We start from the raw sequence: 19690 nt of genomic DNA on the forward strand, positions 1-19690 counted from the left end.
TCAGTGCAGGAGACAGAACTTCCTCTGGGGCAAGTCTGAGACTGTCTGAGTGAAATCCCACAGGAGCAAGGGCCTATCCCAAACCACTTCACCTTCCGCTCCCAGGGCAAGGCATGTTCCTTTGGCCTTGCCTTCGCTAAAATAAACACAGAGCAAATGTGTGCATATGTGAAAAGAATTGTAAACCACGAGATCCTAGTGCACACTGCCCTTCCCTGGGGAGAGGATAAGAACGTCATGGATGTTAGTGATAGATTTGGTGCTCAGTGCACTGGAGGAAGGCGTTTAGATACCGTAGTGGGATGAGCATGGTGTAAGAACTGATCTGAAACAAAGCAGGCAGAACAGAAAATGGTATCACCTGTGGTATGCATGTGCAGGCTTGAGATTACTAATCTTAGAGCAACCACTGTGTTGTGATGGGACTTGGCAGCTGGTACTGTGCTAGGTATGGAAATGGAGCTTGATGTTTGGTTAATTGCTCCATGTTCCAGCCTGAAGATGAATTTAAGGAGATATTCCCCCATTTCAAAGTGCCTAGAAGCTACAAGGGTAATCATAGAATATCAGGGCTGGAATAGACCTCGTCTAGTCCAACCCTCTGCTCAAAGCAGGACCAATCCCCAGACAGATTTTTGCCCCAGTTCCCTAAAGGGCCCCCTTAAGGATTGAATTTACAACCCTGGGTTTAGCAGGCCAATGCTCAAACCACTGAACTATCCCTCCCCCATGAACTATGAGGGAGCAGCAGCTCTAAGTGCTGGAGTCTGGGACCTGGGACATTTCCAAATGAGTAGAATGGCATCATTGCTCAGTGTTTTCAGTGAGAAAACTTTTGCACTAGTAAATTGCATGTTTAGAAATGGTAAAATGGAAGAAAGAGTTGTTCTGCTAATAGCTCCATTTAGCCCAGAATAAATCTTTCATCTTCTCTCTTTGTAGGATAAATTATTAAAGCTAATTTCACACTAGCTGTGCTGTTTCATGCTTGTGTTTGTCCTTACACAGAGAGACACCACAAACCGAAATGGTTAGGCGTTCCAGCAACCTGCCAGACCCCAGCCACAGTGCTGATTTCCTTTCCCCATAGGCGCTTACTCTCAAACAGACATTTTCAAGCAAAACCAAAGGTTTAAAAATCACGAAAGAGACCACACCCACTTCCTCCAGACTCAAAGGGAATTCAAAATGGCTGACACAAGTAGGGCCTCCTTCTGATTTCTCTTACGCTGGTGTAATCAGGAGTAATTCCAATGCCAGCAATCAGACAGATTTTCAGTCCCACAACAGCTTTGGCAGTTCAAGCCCCGCACGTACATCTGGCACATGCAACTCTCCTGGAGCATGAGAAATCCTCAGGTGCCAAAAATCATTTGCTTTAAGCAAAATTATAAGCATAGGGCAAGACTCTGCCTGGAAGCCATCCCCTGCAGCCCCAGTGAGGTTGCTTACGGTCTTATTGTGAATCAAAGGAGAATTATGCCCCAAAGCACTCAGCATTGCTTACCTCTGCTCCCGTTGGAGTTAATGGGTGGTGGGGAGGGGCTGTTGTCACAGTCTCCAATGGGAGCAGAGACAGGCCACCACTGGGTGCTGTTGTAACTCCCACCCAGAGTGCTCTGTGAAAGCATCATTGCTGCCGTGGTGCTTTGAAAGGGAAGTTCTTACTCCGGGCGAGTGGCTCTTGGGAAGGTCACAATACCATGAACCTCCCAAGCTGCTTGTGGGGCTCCCAATGGAAGCAATAAGGTTCTGCATTGCCCTTGCACCGTGTCAGCATCAGCGCAGGATGATCTGGCCTCTACTTAAAGGTTTTGGGAACAGGAGGCTGGGCCACAGGAACTTAAAGCCAAAATTATGCACCTTTGCAAAAGGAAAGGCAATCGCACTTCTTGTGATAACCACTGTGGCACCTCGCTCCTTGCCACTGCAGGAAAGCTACTCACCTGAGTCATGCTGAACCAGCTAATTGATCAACTTGTAGAGAAGATACTGCCTGAAAGCCAATGTGGCTTCCATCCTGGGTATGGGACTTCAGACATGATATCTGCACTCCAGCAGATTCAGAGAGAAATGTTATGAGCAGAATCAAGACCTATATGTAGATTTTATTAATCCACAGGCTTGGTTCCCCAAAAAGTTTGTCAACATTATTCAATCTTTTCATGCAGGAATGCAGGTTTGTGTCCACCAAGGCTGCTTCTCAGGTCCCTTTGTTGTCACCAGTGAAGTAAAACAAGGTTGTGATCTTGCTCTGACGTACTTAAGTTTGCAGCTGTTCTAACAGATACATTCAGCACACTAGCTAGAGCACTGATATGCAGTACTTCGTGGGAGGAGGTTTCTTAAATCTGCATCACCTAAGTGTAAAGACAAAAGTTATTAAGACAATTATTCATTAATTATTGTTCGCTGATATTGCGTTTTATTAGCCTGTTACCTCAGGGACTCTCTGACTGCTTTGTATGCGCAGCAAAACTTTCTGGCTTAACGATCAGACTAAAGAAGACCGAAATCATGATCCAGCCTCAACTGGGAAGTACTGCAACTTCGCCAGTTGTGTCCATTGACGATGTACCACTCAAGGTCATTGACAAATTTTGCTACTGAGGCAGTGTTGTTTCATGAATCATTGACTTATAGAATATCAGGGTTGGAAGGGACACCAGGAGGTCATCGAGTCCAACCCCCTGCTCAAAGCGGGACCAATTCCCGACTAAATCATCCCAGCCAGGGCTTTATCAGTCCTGACCTTAAAAACCTCTAAGGAAAGAGATTCCACCACCTCCCTAGGTAACCCATTCCAGTGCTTCACCACCCTCCTAGTGAAATAGTGTTTCCTAATATCCAACCTAAACCTCCCCCACCGCAACTTGAGACCATTGCTCCTTGTTCTGTCATCTGGTACCACTGAGAACAGTCTAGATCCATCCTCTTTGGAACCCCCTTTCAGATAGTTGAAAGCAGCTATCAAATCCCCCTCATTCTTCTCTTCTGCAGACTAAACAATCCCAGTTCCCTCAGCCTCTGCTCATAAGTCATGCTCTCCAGCCCTCCGCTGGACTTTTTCCAATTTTTCCACATCTTTCTTGTAGTGTGGGGCCCAAAACTGAACACAGTACTTCAGATGAGGCCTCACCAATGTTGAATAGAGGGAATGATCATGTCCCTCAATCTGCTGACAATGCCCCTACTTATACAGCCCAAAATGCCGTTAGCCTTCTTGGCAACAAGGGCACACTGTTGACTCATACCCAGCTTCTCGTCCATTGTAACCCCTAGGTCCTTTTCTGCAGAACGGCTGCCTAGCCATTCGGTCCCTAGTCTGTAACAGTGAATGGGATTCTTTTGTCCTAAGTGCAGGACTCTGCACTTGTCCTTGTTGAACCTCATCAGGTTTCTTTTGACACAATCCTCTAATTTGTCTAGGTCCCTCTGTATCCTATCATCTGCAGACTTGCTGAGGGTGCAAGTCCACGCCATCCTCCAGATCATTAATGAAGCTATTGAACAAAACCAGCCCCAGGACCAATGCACAGATGCACTGATTGCCGATGACATTATAAAGCCCATTGATGCAGCCAACAATCTCTTTGGAAAACATCAGAGTCATCCCTGGAATGAACATGGTGTCAGGCTGCATACAAAAATTGATGTTTACCATGGCATCATCATCACCCTACCTCTCTATGGCTGCAACATGTGGACCACTTATTGATGGTGCATAAAACACTTGGACCAAATCCACTTACAATGTCTACAGCAGATAATGGGAATTATGGGACAAGATTTAGTTCCAAACACTGAGGTCATTGAGTGCTGCAACACCACAGGCATTGAAACTTTTATAGTGAGAGTGGAGCTGAGATGATGGGCTTATGTGGTTCATATATCTGGCCATGGAATACTGAACGTCTTCTATGGAGAATTGCAGACTGGAACTCGTTTTAGGGGCAGACCAAGAAAACATTATAAAGACATTCTTAAGGCCAATCTCACAATGTCAACCTTAACTCCTGGGAGCTTATGACAAGATCCGATGGTGGCAGCTCTGTAACCTTGGACTGGAAGACTATGAGAGCTTGTGGAGTGCTGCAACTGAGGAGAGACATGCAAGGTGAAAAGCTATGAGCACTGCACATTCATCTGCAATTTTCTTCACCTGTGGCATTTGCAGACAGGGCTGAGGTTCTAAATTCGTCTTTGGTCTTATATTATGACCCACAATAAGTGACTGTAGCTCATCTGTCAAACTCAATGGGACACTCCATCATCATCAATGGGAAAATAGGCTATGTTCTATCCTGCACATAATATTTTAAACAACTACCTTCCCACACAGCCTGCTAATTGTTTTCCATTAATAGCAGATTCTCAGTTAGGTTGTCATCACTTTTACTAAGTGCCCTCTTGACATAACCTTAGTCCCAGATTTGGACCTTAGCGTCCAAAATATGGGGGTTAGCATGAAAACCTCCAAGCTTAGTTACCAGCTTGGACCTGGTACGGCTGCCACCACCCAAAAAATTAGAGTGTTTTGGGGCACTCTGGTCCCCCTGAAAAACCTTCCCTGGGGACCCCAAGACCCAAATCCCTTGAGTCTCACAACAAAGGGAAATAATCCTTTTTCCCTTCCCCCCTCCAGGTGCTCCTGGAGAGATACACAGACACAAGCTCTGTGAAACTACACAGAGAGACTCCCCCTCTCTGTTCCCAATCCTGAAAACAAAAAGTACTTTCCTATTCCCCCAGAGGGAATGCAAAGTCAGGCTAGCAATCCAACACACAGATCTCCCCTTGATTTCTTCCTCCCACCAATTCCCTGGTGAGTACAGACTCAATTTCCCTGAAGTAAAGAAAACTCCAACAGGTCTTAAAAGAAAGCTTTATATAAAAAGAAAGAAAAATACATACAAATGTTCTCTCTGTATTAAGATGATATAACACAGGGTCAATTGCTTAAAAGAATATTGAATAAACAGCCTTATTCAAAAAGAATACAAATCAAAGCACTCCAGCACTTATATTCATGCAAATACCAAAGAAAAGAAACCATATAACTTACTATCTGATCTCTTTGTCCTTACACTTAGAAACAGAAGATTAGAAAGTAGAACTACTTCTCCAAAGCTCAGAGAAAGCAGGCAGCCAGAAAAACAAAGACTTAGACACTCAATTCCCTCCACCCAAAGTTGAAAAAATCCGGTTTCCTGATTGGTCCTCTGGTCAGGTGCTTCAGGTGAAAGAGACATTAACCCTTAGCTATCTGTTTATGACACGCCCCCCAAATTGCAGACAGTGGGGAAGCTCACTGGCGGCGATTTCCTTCTAGAACTTGAAAATAAACAGATTAATACAACACATACACCTTTACATATACTCCTAAGTATATAACTAACAGACTTCTACATTTTAAGAACACTTTTTAACTACTGAATTCTGGGAAACTCTCACGGGAGAGTGCATCAGCTACTTTGTTAGAAGCTCCTGTGATGTGTTGAATTTCAAAATCAAAATCTTGGAGAGCTAAACTCCAACGAAGAAGTTTCTTGTTGTTCCCCTTGGCAGTATGAAGCCACTTTAGTGCAGCATGGTCAGTTTGTAGTTGGAACCGCCGTCCCCAAACATATGGGCATAGCTTTTCCAGGGCGTACACAATGGCATAGCATTCCTTTTCACTGACTGACCAGTGACTTTCCCTCTCAGACAGTTTCTTGCTGAGAAACACGACAGGATGGAAGTTGTGATCTGTTGCTTCCTGCATGAGCACTGCTCCTATACCACGCTCAGATGCATCTGTGGTTACTAGGAATGGCTTGTCAAAATCCGGGGCCCTGAGCACAGGGTCAGACATGAGCGTTGCCTTAAGTTGGGTAAAGGCCTTTTGACACTTATCAGTCCACTTAACTGCATTTGGCTGGGTCTTTTTGGTCAGGTCGGTCAGTGGGGCAGCGATTTGGCTGTAGTGTGGTACAAATCGCCTGTAGTATCCGGCCAAGCCTAAGAAGGATTGGACCTGCTTCTTGGACCGTGGGACAGGCCACTTTTGGATAGCATCCACCTTGGCCTGTAGGGGGTTTATGGTTCCTCGACCCACCTGGTGCCCCAGGTAAGTCACTCTGTTTTGGCCTATTTGACACTTTTTGGCCTTAACAGTTAGTCCTGCCTGCCTGATGCGCTCAAAGACCTTTTCCAGGTGTAGTAGGTGTTCGGGCCAGGAGTCTGAAAAAATGGCCACATCATCAAGGTAGGCAACTGCAAATTCTCCCAGTCCAGCTAGTAGACCATCTACCAGCCTCTGGAAGGTGGCGGGTGCATTTCGAAGGCCGAAAGGAAGGACATTGAATTCATACACCCCCGCATGGGTGACGAATGCTGACCTCTCCTTGGCAGGTTCATCTAGCGGTACTTGCCAGTACCCCTTGGTTAAGTCTATTGTAGAGATGAACTGGGCACGTCCCAACTTTTCCAATAGCTCATCAGTGCGTGGCATTGGATAGTTGTCCGGACGAGTTACCGCATTTAGCTTACGGTAGTCCACGCAAAAGCGTATTTCCCCATCTGGTTTGGGTACCAGAACCACTGGAGATGCCCATGCACTGGTAGATGAGCGGATTATACCCATCTGTAGCATGTTCTGGATCTCCCGTTCTATAGCAGCTTGGGCATGAGGAGACACCCGGTAGGGTGGGGTTCTGATTGGGTGAGCATTACCTGTATCAATGGAGTGGTATGCCCGTTCAGTCCGTCCTGGGGTGGCTGAGAACAATGGGGCGAAGCTAGTGCACAGCTCCTTGATTTGTTGCCGCTGCAGACGTTCCAGGGTGGTTGAGAGGTTCACCTCTTCCACGCCACCGTCTTTTTTCCCGTCGTAGTAGACACCGTCAGGCCACTCAGCATCATCTCCCTGGACTGTAAACTGACAAACCTGTAAGTCTCTGGAATAGAAAGGCTTGAGAGAATTAACATGGTACACTTTAGGCTTTAGTGAGGAATTGGGAAATGCTATGAGGTAGTTTACAGCTCCCAGGCGCTCTTGGACCGTGAAGGGCCCTTCCCATGATGCTTCCATCTTATGGGCCTGTTGCGCCTTCAAGACCATAACCTGGTCTCCTACCTTGAAGGAACGTTCTCTGGCATGTCTGTCATACCAGGCCTTTTGCTCTTCTTGAGCATCCTTTAGGTTCTCTCTAGCAAGGGCTAAAGAGTGTCGGAGGGTGCTTTGTAGGTTGCTTACAAAGTCCAGAATGTTAGTTCCTGGAGAAGGCGTAAACCCCTCCCATTGCTGCTTCACCAACTGTAATGGCCCCTTAACCTCGTGACCATACACAAGTTCAAATGGTGAAAACCCTAAACTGGGATGTGGTACAGCCCTGTAGGCAAACAGCAACTGCTGCAACACTAGGTCCCAATTATTGGAGAATTCGTTGATGAATTTTCGTATCATGGCCCCCAAAGTTCCATTGAACCTTTCAACCAGGCCATTGGTTTGATGGTGGTACGGGGTGGCAACCAAGTGATTCACCCCATGAGTTTCCCACAGTTTTTCCATGGTCCCTGCCAGGAAATTAGACCCTGAATCTGTAAGGATGTCAGAGGGCCAACCTACCCTGGCAAAGATGTCTGTTAGGGCCAGGCACACAGTGTTAGCCCTGGTGTTGCCTAGAGCTACTGCTTCTGGCCATCGGGTAGCAAAGTCCACTAAAGTCAGTACGTACTGCTTTCCTCTGGGCGTCTTTTTTGGGAAAGGGCCCAGAATATCCACAGCTACTCGCTGAAATGGGACCTCAATTATGGGGAGTGGCTGGAGAGGGGCCTTGACCTGGTCTTGAGGCTTACCCACTCTTTGGCATACCTCACAAGACCGGACATACTTGGCAACGTCCTTGCCCATCCCCTCCCAGTGGAAGGACCTCCCCAACCGGTCCTTGGTTCTGTTCACCCCAGCATGGCCACTGGGATGATCATGGGCTAAGCTTAAGAGCTTCCCCCGGTACTTAGTTGGAACCACCAACTGTTTTTGCGGCTGCCATTCTTCCCGGTGTCCACCAGAAAGAATTTCCTTGTATAAAAGTCCTTGGTCTATAACAAACCGGGATCGATTAGAAGAGCTGAGAGGCGGTGGGGTGCTCCGTGCCGCCGCCCAAGCTTTCTGAAGGCTGTCATCCGCTTCCTGCTCAGCCTGGAACTGTTCCCTTGAGGCTGGGGTCACCAGTTCTTCCTCAGACTGTGGACTTGGGCTTGGTCCCTCTGGAAGCGATGTAGGTGATGGGGTTGTTTCCGTTGCTGGTGTACCGCTCTCCGCTGGTGCACCTGAGGGTATTTCAGGCTCTGGCTGAGCCTTTTGGGTATGGCTGTCTTTTGCTTCTGCCAGTTCTGGCTCGCTGGCGCCCTCTGGCGTTGAGTTTGAAGATGTGGTTGCACTTGCTGGTGCTGGTTGCTGTTCCAGTTCCGGGCCTGGGACTGGAGGTGCTGTGGCTGTTTCAGTGGTTGGCATGGAATCCGGGTCCACTACCTCTGTCTGGGTCTCTGGTAACACAGACGGGGCCTCTGTGGACGGTTCAGGAACAGGAATGGGTCTGGAAGCTTGCCTGGTTTGGCTACGTGTAACCATTCCCACTCTCTTGGCCCGCCTCACCTGGTTGGCCAAGTCTTCCCCCAGTAGCATGGGGATAGGATAATTGTCATAGACTGCAAAAGTCCACATTCCTGACCAGCCTTTGTACTGGACAGGCAGTTGAGCTGTAGGCAAATCTACAGCTTGTGACATGAAGGGGTAAATTGTAACTTTGGCCTTTGGGTTGATGAATTTGGGGTCAACAAAGGATTGGTGGATAGCTGATACTTGTGCCCCCGTGTCTCTCCACGCAGTAACCTTCTTTCCGCCCACTCTCAAATTTTCCCTTCGCTCCAAGGGTATTTGAGAGGCATCCGGGCCTGGGGATCTTTGGGGTGATGGTGGTGTAATGAATTTCACTCACATGGTGTTCTTGGGACACTTGGCCTTGATATGTCCCAGTTCATTACACTTAAAGCATCTTCCATCTGATGGGTCACTGGGCCGAGGTGAGTTACTGGAGACTGGTGAGGTTGAAGGGTAGGGTATCTGTGGCTTTACTTGGGTGGTATGTGGGGTCTTTGGCTGTCCTCGGTTGTAGGGTTTATGGTCTGTGTGCCCCCTGGGGTAATCGTTCCCCTTGACAGTAGCTTTCTTGCTTTCTGCCAGTTCCATCCATTTGGCTCCAATCTCCCCCGCCTCAGCGATATCTTTGGGATTTCCATCTTGTATGTACCGTGTGATGTCTTCAGGAACACCATCCAAGAACTGCTCCATTTGTATGAGGAGGTTCAGTTCTTCCAAGGTTTGAACGTTGTTTCCTGTTATCCAGGCCTCATAGTTTTTTGCAATGTAGTAGGCGTGTTTGGGAAATGACACCTCGGGTTTCCACTTTTGGGTTCTGAAGCGCCGACGGGCATGATCTGGGGTTATCCCCATTCTGTATCTGGCCTTGGTTTGAAAAAGTTTATAGTCATTCATTTGCTGCTTAGGCATTTCAGCTGCCACCTCTGCTAAAGGTCCACTGAGCTGTGACCTTAATTCTACCATGTACTGGTCTTCGGGAATGCTGTACCCAAGACAAGCTCTTTCAAAATTTTCCAAGAAGGCCTCGGTGTCATCACCTGCCTTGTAGGTGGGAAATTTCCTGTGCTGTGGAGCAATATTTGGCGCCGGGTTGTTAGGGTTGGCTGGCACATGCAGCCCAGCTTTTGCCAAGTCCAGTTCATGTTTTCTCTGTTTTTCCTTCTCTTCATGTTGTTTTTCCATTTCTTTTTGTTGTTTTTCCATTTCTTTTTGGTGTTTTTCCATGTCTCGGCGGTGGGCCGCCTCTTCTTCTTCTTGCTTCCTTCTGTGGGCCAACTCTTCTTCTGCTTGTTTCCCTCGGTAGGCCACCTCTTCTTCTTCTAGTTTTCTTTTGTGTGCTGCCTCTTGGGCTGCCTGTTCTCTTTGGAAGGCTGCCAGTTTCATGCTTTCTTCCTTTTCTTTCATCTCCATCTCTTTTTATTTTATTTCCAGTTGTCGCCTGTGTTCAGCTTCTTTGATTTGTTCTTCGGCGTCGATTTTTGCCTTAGAAGTCATGGTTCCTGTTTTCTTGTGTTGGGGTGCCCTCCGGTGTTTATCTTCTGAACTGCAGGTTCTGTTGCCTCCTGAAGTCTGCCTAGCAACAGTGCTTTTTCCTTTTCTCTCTCTAGCTAATGTTCAATGAAGGGAAACCAGAAAAACCACTTTATTTGCATGCCTATAAGTGCTGGTACTTGCCTCCTAATGGGAGGGCTATTGCATGACAAAAGACCCTCAACAGTCTCTTAATGGCTTCTCGCTTAACATGCAAGCCACAAACTGCCAGAGAGAGCAGAAAAAAAAATTCTCTCTGGTTCCCTTTTAAAACCAAACTGTTTCTCTCTGCTAAAAAGCCCTTAGCAGAGAAAAGAAAAATATAATATTCCTACTGGCTTCTGGATTCTGTCTAGATCATCCCACCACTGCCACTCATGACATAACCTTAGTCCCAGATTTGGACCTTAGCGTCCAAAATATGGGGGTTAGCATGAAAACCTCCAAGCTTAGTTACCAGCTTGGACCTGGTACTTGCTGCCACCACCCAAAAAATTAGAGTGTTTTGGGGCACTCTGGTCCCCCTGAAAAACCTTCCCTGGGGACCCCAAGACCCAAATCCCTTGAGTCTCACAACAAAGGGAAATAATCCTTTTTCCCTTCCCCCCTCCAGGTGCTCCTGGAGAGATACACAGACACAAGCTCTGTGAAACTACACAGAGAGACTCCCCCTCTCTGTTCCCAATCCTGAAAACAAAAAGTACTTTCCTATTCCCCCAGAGGGAATGCAAAGTCAGGCTAGCAATCCAACACACAGATCTCCCCTTGATTTCTTCCTCCCACCAATTCCCTGGTGAGTACAGACTCAATTTCCCTGAAGTAAAGAAAACTCCAACAGGTCTTAAAAGAAAGCTTTATATAAAAAGAAAGAAAAATACATACAAATGTTCTCTCTGTATTAAGATGATATAACACAGGGTCAATTGCTTAAAAGAATATTGAATAAACAGCCTTATTCAAAAAGAATACAAATCAAAGCACTCCAGCACTTATATTCATGCAAATACCAAAGAAAAGAAACCATATAACTTACTATCTGATCTCTTTGTCCTTACACTTAGAAACAGAAGATTAGAAAGTAGAACTACTTCTCCAAAGCTCAGAGAAAGCAGGCAGCCAGAAAAACAAAGACTTAGACACTCAATTCCCTCCACCCAAAGTTGAAAAAATCCGGTTTCCTGATTGGTCCTCTGGTCAGGTGCTTCAGGTGAAAGAGACATTAACCCTTAGCTATCTGTTTATGACACCTCTAAATATGCTTACGAACATAGACAAAGAGTGAAAAATACAGAGTGATAATTATCACTGAAGCTCGCTCCATCCCATCCTCCCTAGCCAGACATACTGCAAGACACAAAAAGACCTCAAGGATTAAGCCCAAGGAAACTTCAGACAGAGCTGAGTAAACAGGAATTGCTTACTGGTTTTGCTCAATGCATGTCTTTATACTTAATAAGCAAAATAATTGTACACATCTTATTCCTGGTGCTTTGTAGGGGTGCAAACAAGCTGGATGCAGAAATGCTGAGCATGATGTTTTGAACTTGCTTGTTTAGATTATCAAGAACCTTGGAAATGAAGAATGTATCTGGGCAGATCCTCAGTAGTTATTTTTATTTTTAGATGACAACTTTAACTTTAATGATATTGGCTGTGTGTCTCAGCTAGCCCCAAAACATATAGCCAACAAATTCAGCCATTTCCAATTTTTAGCTAACAGATTTGCATTGCTATTTCATTCCTGTTAGTTTAAAAAAAGTGTTAAGTTTCCAAAGGTGAACCATCCAGCAATTAGGGAACAATCCTAAAAGGTGCAGAGAATTTGCTGGGGTTAAAACAACTCTTTAATGACTTTGAACAATCCCATCTTCTAATTTATGTGTTAGTATCAGACCAGATACAAAAATTGAAATTGTTCCAATTTTTCAGGGTTCAAAATAGACCCGTACCACTTGAACTTTTTCACATTACTTTTTACCAACATTTCACTGAAATTATTTTTGAAATCCATTATATAAATTATATAAATTTATCATTTACCAAAACTGTGCATTTGCAATGAAAAATAGGTATTCAAGAAAAAATATTTCAGGGGTGATTTAAAAACGTTTTTGATTACCCCTGTATTTGGCACTGCTGGGACCACTAATGGAACACTGTGACCAGTTCTGTTATTAACATTTCAAGAAGGATATTGATAAATGGGAGAGGGTTCAGAGAAGACCCACGAGAATTATTAAAGAATTGAAAAATATACCCAGTGTGGCCATTTTTGTGTTCTTATGATCTGTACCCAGGAAGGTTCCGCATGACACGTGGGTGGCGGGTAGGAGTGTGAATGGCTTTGCGTGACTATTATATGTCATTGCTGGACTGACTGAGTGATTCTCTCCTTCCAGAGAGTAACTCTGGGAGGTTGGGGGTGCAGCTGCCCTTTCCAGCACTGTGCTGGGCCTCAGTGGGCAATTCTTAGCCAAGTGACGCAGCTGGCCACATATAGAACACTGGATTTTCCCATGTGTCCCAGGGCTTCTCAGAGGCAGTTTCCCTTCCTGCTGGGTGAGGGTCTTGCCTTGGGTCCAAATGCTGTCCTCTGATGTCATTCCACCTCTGTTGGGCTTTCTGTCAAACCCAGGCTAACTAGCCACGTAATGCTGCCAATTCTCCAGTGATAGTTACATCTCTACGATCTTTATCTATTAGCTCATGAGTTTAGGTCAGAGTGGCAAAGTTAATGGAATTGTTCTGTGCCTGTTAATTCATAGGCGATATCACCCCTCCACACCCAGTTCCCCATTTTCTTATGTAATTCCTAATTTAGGCTGACCCCTCTGCATAGCAGATAACCCCGGTTTTTCTGAACTCTCCAAAACTTTCTCCGATATGCTTCAGGGGTCAATTTCAACTCTACCAACAAAGCTTCTTTGCATGGCCCATAATCTTTATGGTCCTCTCTGCTAAGCTGATCGTTAAGCCCCATGTGATGAAACCCCATCAGATTCTCCCAGGGTGTGAAATGTAGGTTAAAATTCCGGGTGTGAAAGCCTTCACTCTGCCTGCAGCCTAGATTTCCTACACAGGCCCAGGATGGGTCGGGCGTGGTGGCTGTCCATGTGTTGCAGACATTCCATTGTCTCTGTTGCTGGTGAATGACATGGCTTTAAAAGCCACAGGACTGTCTGCCCAAGAGCCCCAACTCCCACAGAACGATTGCAAAGAGTTTGGCCTAATAGGGCCCCATGGGGCAGATGAGTGATCTCTGGTAAGCTTTTAGCATGCGTGTGGGAACTGCTATTGTTTGTTATATGTTTTCTCTGTAATGCCTTCACCTTCTGAATAAAAGTGTTTGCTTAGAAAGAGCAGGGTGGTAACTTGTGACCTCTGGCAGTGCCCTGTTTAGAGCCCTCAGAGGGAGAAAACTAAGCACAGGTGCTGGCCTTTAGGCAGTCTGGCTTAATGCAGATATCGCAGTGTAAGTCAGGGAGCCATGCAGGCCCATCAGAAGGGAGAGAGATGCAGGCCTCCAACTAAGAGATGACAGCTGGGAGCCAGGAACCTTAAGCAGGTGCCCAGATGGAAGACTGGAACTGGGGACCAAATGGGACAGTTTACCCTGAAACTGCTAATTAGTATTTAACAGATTTATTGTAGAAGCACCTAGAGGCGAAGAAAGGCAAGGCCCTGTTGTGCCATGTGCAGTACAAACACCTAGCAAACAGCACTCCCTGCCCCACAGAATGTGCAGCCTAGATGAAAAGCTATGTGAGGGAATGAGACCAGCAGGTGGCTTGGGCACAGAGCAGGGAAAAGACAGGCTAGCACAACAAGAGGAGGGGTGGAGGTTCTGAGCAAATTAGGCAAAGCAGGGGCTGGGCTCTTAGTTTATATTGGGGTAAGCAGCCTATGGCATGCATGCCGAAGGTGGCACACAAGCTGATTTTCAGTGGCACTCACACTGCTGGGTCCTGGCCATTGGTCCGGGGGGCTCTGAATTTAAATTTAATTTTAAATGAAGCTTCTTAAACATTTTAAAAAGCTTATTTACTTTACATACAACAATTGTTTAGTTATACATTATAGTCTTATAGAAAGAGACCTTGCAAAAACATTAAAACGTATTACTGGCACGTGAAACCTTAAATTAGAGTGAATACATGAAGGCTCGGCATGGCACTTCTGAAAGGTTGCCGACCTGTGGTTTATATGATGGAATTTTTAAAACATCCATATCTGGTATCCTCATCCTCAGTAATAAAGACTCTGCTGGCCAGGTTTTTCCTGCACCACCATTAGACTTGGCCAGGTGTAGCTGGGGGGAACCTAGCCAACAGTGATGTTGACTGTACACAAGAAAGTAGAGAGTAGGTATTAATGGCTCCCAATCCTGCTGGAAAGGTATAACAAGTGGGGTTCCGCAGGGGTCTGTTTTGGGACCAGCTCTGTTCAATATCTTCATCAACGATTTAGATGTTGGCATAGAAAGTATGCTTATTAAGTTTGTGGACGATACCAAACTGGGAGGGATTGCAACTGCTTTGGAGGACAAGATCAAAATTCAAAATGATCTGAACAAATTGGAGAAATGGTCTGAAGTAAACAGGATGAAGTTCAATAAAGATAAATGCAAAGTGCTCCACTTAGGAAGGAACCATCAGTTTCACACATACAGAATGAGAAGAGACTGTCTAGGAAGGACTATGGCAGAAAGAGATCTAGGGGTCATAGTGGACCACAAGCTTAATATGAGTCAACAGTGTGATACTGTTGCAAAAAAAGCAAACGTGATTCTGGGATGCATTAACAGGTGTGTTGTAAACAAGACACGAGAAGTCATTCTTCTGCTTTACTCTGCGCTGGTTAGGCCTCAACTGGAGTATTGTGTCCAGTTCTGGACACCGCATTTCAAGAAAGATGTGGAGAAATTGGAGAGGGTCCAGAGAAGAGCAACAAGAATGATTAAAGGTCTTGAGAACATGACCTATGAAGGAAGGCTGAAGGAATTGGGTTTGTTTAGTTTGGAAAAGAGAAGGCTGAGAGGGGACATGATAGCAGTTTTCAGGTATCTAAAAGGGTGTCATCAGGAGGAGGGAGAAAACTTGTTCACCTTAGCCTCCAATGATAGAACAAGAAGCAATGGGCTTAAACTGCAGCAAGGGAGATTTAGGTTGGACATTAGGAAAAAGTTCCTAACTGTCAGGGTAGTTAAACACTGGAATAGATTGCCTAGGGAAGTTGTGGAATCTCCATCTCTGGAGATATTTAAGAGTAGGTTAGATAAATGTCTATTAGGGATGGTCTAGACAGTATTTGGTCCTACCATGGGGGCAGGGGACTGGACTCGATGACCTCTCAAGGTCCCTTCCAGTCCTAGAGTCTATGAGTCTATGAGTCTATGAAAGGAGAGATTCTAGCGCAGTCCTTTGCTGAGCTGACTCTGTATGGAATCACCTCTTTCCTTGGTCACGGCCGTCAGCTGTTGGGATCTGAAAATGCTCTAGGAACAGATCATCTCAGTCATGAGGGGCCGTTATCTTGTAGAGTCACTTTCCAGAGTAATTCCCCACCTTACCTCACAGAGACATGAAACTAATCTATGTCTTCCAAGGCTCAGACCTGCGCTTGGAGACAACCGGTTTATAATCTTTGGGGTGAACCATTACCCTGATGGAGGTGTTCGGATCGCGCGGGATGTAAAATCAAGGTGTAATTTGACCCAGTTGTCTGAGAGTGTAAACAGGTGCAGCTCCACTGAAGTCAGTGGTGTTTCACCAGTTTACACCAACAGAGGATTTGTTCCTTAGTGTTTGTGTAACAGTAGAATAGGTGTTTTCAGCATTAACCTTGCATTTCCTGGACTCTACACTGATGTCAGATCTTTAACATTATTGGAATGCAGTTGTTTGGGGTTTAATTATTAACAACCAGGCCCTTTATGTCATGTAAAATTACGGCTTTCCTCAAGTATATCTCTGTGCTCTTGGAGATAGCAGCATGCTAATTAGCTTCTCAGCTGGTAATCACTACTTGGAGCAGGATAATAAGTCTGTTTGGAGGGCTATAAGGTAGACACAAAGAACTAATCTCTTTGACACGTATTTAACTGTAACTGTTTATTTACCGCAGAGGAAATGCCAGGGAGGAAACCAGTGAAGATTGTGAATGACCTGCAAGACATTGTATCCACTGCAAACATTTCCCTGGAAGAAGGGGATTGTGATTCAGGTTATTTAAGATGGTGAATGCTTTTAAAACAACCAGGTAGCTCTGAGCACAGGGACACATTTAAAGGCTTCACCTCTGGCCGTGACAGTACTCTGGACATGATCAGCATTCCTCAGGATGCATCAGCTGCCAGCAGGTATCTTCATGTAGCAAATATTTCAGTTGTTTACCTGCTTATTCCCTTCCCTTTCATGAACTGTGAGCAAGAATAAGGTGTTCTGCAGAAATATCCATGGGGAAAAATGTTTTTGTTTTTCTTATGGTGGCAGAAAATGTTATGGCCTCAGCACCTCCTTAACTATACCCAAGGCTGTTTCATACTTAGTCATGAAGACAGACACACAATCAGAGACTGAGACATTTTCAGGAAGATAGCATGGTCTGTCTGGATGAGAATCATAGAATTATAAAAGATCAGGGTTGGAAGAGACCTCAGGAGGTCATCTAGTCTAACCCCCTGCTCAAAGCAGGACCAATCCCAATTAAATCATCCCAGCCAGGGCTTTTTGAAGCCTGACCTTAAAAACCTCTAAGGATGGACATTCCATCACCTCCCTAGATAACCCATTCCAGTGCTTCACCACCTTCCTAGTGAAATAGTGTTTCCTAATGTCCAACCTAGACTACCTCCACTGCAATCTGAGACCATTGCTCCTTGTTCTGTCATCTGGTATCACTGAGAACAGTCTAGATCCATCCTCTTTGGAACCCCCCTTCAGGTAGTTGAAGGCTGCTATCAAATCCCCCCTCACTCTTCTCTTCTGCAGACTAAACAATCCCAGTTCCCTCAGCCTCTCCTCATAAGTCATGTGCTCCAGCCCTCTAAACGTGTCCTGCCCTCCGCTGGACTCTCTTCAATTTGTCCACATCCTTTCTGTAGTGTGGGGCCCAAAACTGGACACAGTACTCCAGATGAGGCCTCACCAATGTCGAATAGTGGGAAATAATCACTTCCCTCAATCTGCTGGCAATGCCCCTACTTATACTGCCCAAAATGCCATTAGCCTTCTTGGCAACAAGGGCACACTGTTGACTCATATCCAGCTTCTTGTCCACTGTAACCCTTAAATCCTTTTTTGCAGACTGGCTGCCTAGCCATTCGGTCCCTAGTCTGTAGCAGTTCATGGGATTCTTCTGTCCTAAGTGCAGGACTCTACACTTGTCCTTGTTGAACCTCATCAGATTTCTTTTGGCTCAATCCTCCAATATGTCTAGGTCACTCTGGACCTTATCCCTACCCTCCAGCATATCTATCTCTCCCCCCAGCTTAGTGTCATCTGTGAATTTGCTGAGGGTGCAATCCATCCCATCATCCAGATCATTAATGAAGGTATTGAACAAAACCAACCCCAGGAGCGACCCCTGGGGCACTCCGCTTGATACCAGCTGCCAATGGAGTCATTGATCACTACCTATTGCACCTGATGATCTAGACAGCTTTCTATCCACCTTATAGTCCATTCATCCAGCCCATACTTCTTTAACTTGCTGGCAAGAATATTGTGGGAGACCAAATCAAAAGTTTTGCTAAAGTTGAGGTATTTCACGTCCACTGGTTTCCCCACATCCACAGAGACAGTTATCTCACCATAGAAGGCAATCAGGTTGGTCAGGCATGACTTGCCCTTGGTGAATCCATGTTGGCTGTCCCTGATCACCTTCTTCTCCACCAAGTGCTTCAAAACAGATTCCTTGAGGACCTGCTCCATGATTTTTCCAGGAAGGAGGAAGAGGAGTGATAGATGTGTCTAAATGGCTTACCTCCAGTATAGCAGTAAGCACTTATTTTTGTCTAGAGTGAAGTGCAATCACTTCATATTCTGCAGCATCTTCCCTTGTTGAATTGATGTGAAAGATTACACAGCAAAGAATTATTAGGGGAAGAGAAGGTATAGAAGGTTTAGAAAGTCCCACCGGACCTAAACCCTTTATAATCATGCAGAGAAATGCTATTTTTTGGAATGAAGTGACGATGGCAGGCCCTTTTAATTTATTAACTTGAAACAATTCATAACATTTTAGCATCACACCCTAGTGTGTTGTTAAAGACCCTTACCCTAGCACCTACTTACCATAGACTACCTGATGGTTTCATGGTGGTGGAGTGCACATGGATCCAGTGATGGATAATGATCCCTTTTTCTGTTGCACCCCTGACTTTGCTGATAGGCTGCTCAAAGAGGTGTCTCTAAAAGAAACGAAGTCTGCTGAGGATTAACCGACCAGTGCCAGCAGATTTCACTATAAGGCTTTGTAGTGAGCTGGGGAATCGGGTTCCAGGAAGCTGATGGAAGCTTCCTCTTGGCATCCATCTTTGTTAACCTCTGCTTATTGTGGACATGATGAGGATACACATCACGTACGTCAGGCTTCCCTCTGGTTTACAATGACAGCTCTAAGAGGCGACTGGGTGCCTCGTTAGTAAAAACAAATGAACACAAACCTACATGGCAGGGTGAGTCTCTGGTCCTTAATTTGAAATAATTGATTGTTGTTCCCTGTAGGGAGGCGCCCTGGCTCCCCGCCGCACCTGAGAGGGATGAGCCAGAGCAGGTGCCTCAGTGGGCGGAGTCACCACCGCCTGTCCCTGCCCCCTGGAAGTCAAGGGGCGGGACAGGAAGTATAAAAGCCTGGCCTCAGCGCTCAGTTGGCCGCAGGCTGTCGGAGAGGACAGATGCTGGTGCCTGAGCTCCCGCTGGGCCCAGCCTGCCCCATGCTCACTACCCGGAGGAACGCTGGCATGACCTGCTTCGGGCCCGGTATCCGGAGGAGCGCTGGCCTGACCTTTTTTTTTTTTTTTGACTGTTTTGTTTAATTTATTTCATGAAATTAATTCTACAATATTTTTGGGACAAATATATTTGGACATTATTCATCCACCTCTATAAAAGTTGTTCAGCGGTCTGTATTCCGCCTCTGTACTTGTCACTCCTTATGCTGGAATCAAGGTCAGTCAAGAAGAGATGGCGGCTGCTGCTGCTGCGTTGCTTGTGGTAAAGTCAGAGAATTTCAGCCCTGCCCTCCAAGGTCTCCAAGACACCACCCACACTATGGAGTTGTATGTCTCATGGCAGAAGATCAAGGTCCAGAACCTCAGAGCTGGGCCACCAGACCCCTAAGGTAGGTGGGGTTGAGTATCATGGCCAGCACTGACGAATTCATCTACTGCAAGCAGAATTCAAGCAATTGCTGCAAACTGAATGTTTTTCAACAAATAGATCTCACTGCCTCCTGTGTGAAGTCCTTGTCTCAAATAGGGATGCAAAACCATCTTTGCGCTGAGACAAAACTTGG

Source organism: Gopherus flavomarginatus, chromosome 8, assembly GCF_025201925.1.
Source record: "Gopherus flavomarginatus isolate rGopFla2 chromosome 8, rGopFla2.mat.asm, whole genome shotgun sequence".
Lineage (NCBI taxonomy): Eukaryota > Metazoa > Chordata > Testudines > Testudinidae > Gopherus > Gopherus flavomarginatus.